Genomic DNA, 4042 nt, shown 5'->3' with positions numbered 1-4042 from the left:
CAGCCTTGGAGGAGATTATGTTGAGAAATAAAAAAAAAAAATTCTTAAAAACGTTGTTTTTCTTGGTCAGGCCGGAAACTTATCAATCCACCCTCGTAATGATTTAAACTTTATTTGAGTGAAGATGGAGTAGGATCTTTTTTTCAAGATAAGGTACAATCTCTGATGATATAGCAGATAATAAAAAAAAATTTTTTTAAAATAATTACTTGTACCATTAACACCTGGCTAAAAATTAGCGTTACGCTCTTGAATTAAGAGCTCTTATTCTGATCCCTCTAATAGCTTAATTGGAAAAACACCTGACCTAAAATCAGAAGTTTTGTGGTTCCTTTCCCAATGGAGTGAAGATGGAGTAGGATCTTTTTTTCAAGATATAATTTTAATTTTTAAAAAAGTTTATTTTAAATACATTTTATGGAATATGATATTTTTGATGAATGCGCCAGTAAAATTCTGTTCGTCTAATTTTGTTTGCCAATGCGAAACGTAATCTGGCTTGGAACTGTCGTCTTAACATCTAAAAACTGAAAGAACAATTTTCCTATCACTTGGAATTATAGTTATATTTTTATAAAAACGTTAGAATATATAATAATTAAGAAATTGGAAAATACATACGAGAACCTGATTAGACGAATAGTCCAAAAAAGTCGGTAGAAATTGCAGACCAAAAAAATAAAAATAAAAACTGAATAATATTAAAGAACTGTATATAGACAATATATAAAATGAAAATTATAATTATTAATTTTAGATTTAGTGGAAAATATATGAAACCGTAATATAAATTACTCATCGGCTTATATTTGTGGTATTTATTAAAACAACCAAGTTTTGCACAGTTATAAATGTAAAAATGTTTTAATTGGCAGTTTACTTTCAATCCAAATGGTTCTTGTCCAAGCTAAGTTTACCATCAGTACGCCTCGAAGGTGTGCCGAGAGTTGCTTACAGCGCTTAAAGTGGCTCTTGGCAAACTATATCGATTGGTGCTTTCAACGGGGAGCCCTGGGTAGAGGGGAAGTGACTTTTTTCGCCGGACGCGCCGTCTATATTTATGGCGGGCAACTAAGCCCGCACCGCATCTACGTTTATAATATCTTTGCTTTTGCGAACTAAAATAACGCGCCCTCAATTACTCAGGCCAGTTTACGAACTGAAATAGACGATAGACGGCTCTACTTGAGCGGTCAAACAGGGCGGCTTTTTTCGAGATTGACAATGTCGGTAGAGAAGATTAGAGTCGGTAATTTCGCGTATATGGTCTATATTCTAATTCGCAAACTGGCTAGGTGAATTCGGGATGCTTTGATTAAAACGTTTACATAATAGAATCTGAATGATCTTAAGCGAATTTTTTAAATTATGCACAATTAAACATTTTGAAAAAATTACTGTTTTCTGGTATTCAAAGATTAATTTAAGAACCTATTAATCCAAATTTTAATCATTCTTTTAGTACATAACGACAAAAAAATAAAATATGGTGGAAAATAACAAACATTTTGATTTAAAATTAATACTTTTTGGTGTTTAAAGATTACTATATATTTATTGAATTCACTGTTTTTGTTAGTAGAAAATTTATATTCTCGGTTAAAAAATCATCTTTTTCATTAAAAATTTAATTCTTTTTGGAAACTTGTTGATTTTGAATTGAATATTTAACTATTTTAATTATTGTTCAAATTTGATCTTTTTCGGTAACAAATTCATCTATTTGATTGACAATTTTAACATTTTTGTTTTCAAGTTTGTTTTTTTTCTATCAAAAATTAATTTTCTAGATTAAAAATTCTTCTTTTTATTGAAAATTAATTTTTTTAAATCCGTTGTTTTTAGGTTGAAAATTGAGCTATTTAATTTGTCTTTTTAATGCTTGAGAATTAATCTTAGTATAAAATTCATTTTTTGTGTTACGAATGTACGTTGTTTTTAAAAAATATTTGGTAAATTTTCGGAAATATTTTTTATTAATCACTCAGAATCTTCTAAAATTTCTAAATGCCTGAAACGGAGGTGAATTTTTCTTAAAATTTAAAAAAATATTTACAAAATTAAAAAACTTTTCTTAAATATTCCGATTTTTTCTCGGAATCCATAGAAATGTTTTAAAAAATTTATCAAAAAATTAATATAAAAAAATCCTTTCAAATTTTCGTATTAGTCTTAAGAATATTGTGTCATTCTCTTGAAACCGTTCAAAGTTTTAAAAAAGTTTCTAAGCATGTAATTCAAAATCTTTCGAACCCGATTTTTTTCAATAATTTGTTTAAAATTTTTTGTGTGTAGTAAAATTAGAAAAATGTATTAAAGTACACTTCAGTCGCAAGGCTAATAATAACTTTTGTGTTACGAAAGCTATGAATGTTGATTTAGAACACAAATGGGACATAACGTAAGTTAATTATTTCTTTTACACAAAACCTGGAAGACTTGGCAGGGTCATTGCATTTTTTAAATGTTGTGGGAAAATTGCAAAAATCATGTAATCTTGCAAATAATGACAGAGCTTTTTTAATTAAAAGATACTTTTTTTGATAGAATATTAAACTATTTCTTGAAAAGTGATCGTTTTATAAATATTTTATAAATATTAGGAAATCTTTTAAACTTCTAAAATATTTTTAATCACTTCAATACCCAAATTTTTCTTACAATTTTTACGTCCTAATACATTTAAAAAATTGCTGAAGATATTCTGGATTTTTTCTCAGCATTTTTAGAAATCTTTTAAAACTTTCTCTAACAATTTATTTTAAAAAACAAGAAATCCTTTCAAATTTTTTGTATGAATATGATTTAAGTGGAGGTTTTCAGTTTGTTATTTGCTGAGATGCCAACAAATGTTGAGCGAAATATAGTTTTTTTAATATTTCGAAAGAAAAAACTTTTTAAGAATTTTGAAAGATTTGAATATTATAAAAAAGTTTTCTTAAGTTTCCTAAAAAATGTAACATTTTTCTTATTTTTAAAGTTCATTTGAAGAGAATACGTAAAGAGATTCCAAGATTTTTAAAGAAAATTGTCAAAATTATCAAAAATTAATTTTGAAAGATTATTATACAACTTTTTCAAAACATTTAAAGAAATTGCTAAAAAAGATTCTGGACAATTTTAATATCGAGAAGATTTTTAAAAGATAAAAGAAAATTTAGATTTCTGAAGATTTTGAAATAAAACTTTGGATTCTATTTCAGAATTTGGGAAGGATTTAAGAAATTTAACATTTTTGGCCTAACATTTTGGGGAAAGTTGTAATTAATTTTTTATTTAAAAAACAACATTTTTTTTTAAAAATTGAAAAATATGTTGAAATTGTTTAAAACATTTAAAAACTGCGTTGGCTCAAGAATCCTGTAAACAAAAGTATCAACACTCAGAAATTTCCGAAAAAGTCAATATGATTTATCGCGTATTTGCTTGGACTGGTCATATTTAGATGACGGTTGCTGACAGTGGAGCCATGCGCTGGTTGTTTAATCTTTTTCTTTAAATTTTCATATGCAATATTGCCGAAACTCATATAAATTGATGCAATATTTAATTTGATGTAAAAATGGAATAAATTTTTTAATTTGTAGTTTTTGGTAGACAATTCATTCAAATATTTGGTTAAAAATTAATTTCTTCATTTACAATTTTTGATTGAAAATTAAAGTATTCAACAATTCAAATTTTCTAGTTAAAACTTTAACTATTCTATTATTTTTTTATTGATCTAAAATTAATCTTCATAATTGAGAATTCTTTTTGTATAGAATATTTATTCTTCAACGCCCAAATTTGTCTTAAAATTTTTACATCTTAAAAAATTAAAAAAATTACCGAAGATATTTTGGATTCTTTCTCAGCATTTTTATAAACGTAACTCATTTTTTAAACAATTAGAGCATTTGTTGTTCAGCGCTGTGTTGCCCCGTGCCTGTAGATATGAATTCAAAAGTTGTGTAATTAATATAAAAAAAACTAAGAGTCACATCGAAAAAGTAAAAACACCTCTCAATTCGTCTCGGAAAAATCTCGATGTGCATTTTTT

The sequence above is a fragment of the Belonocnema kinseyi genome, chromosome 3 (genome assembly GCF_010883055.1).
Source record: "Belonocnema kinseyi isolate 2016_QV_RU_SX_M_011 chromosome 3, B_treatae_v1, whole genome shotgun sequence".
NCBI classification, from domain to species: Eukaryota; Metazoa; Arthropoda; class Insecta; order Hymenoptera; family Cynipidae; genus Belonocnema; species Belonocnema kinseyi.
This window is presented reverse-complemented; position numbering follows the sequence as displayed.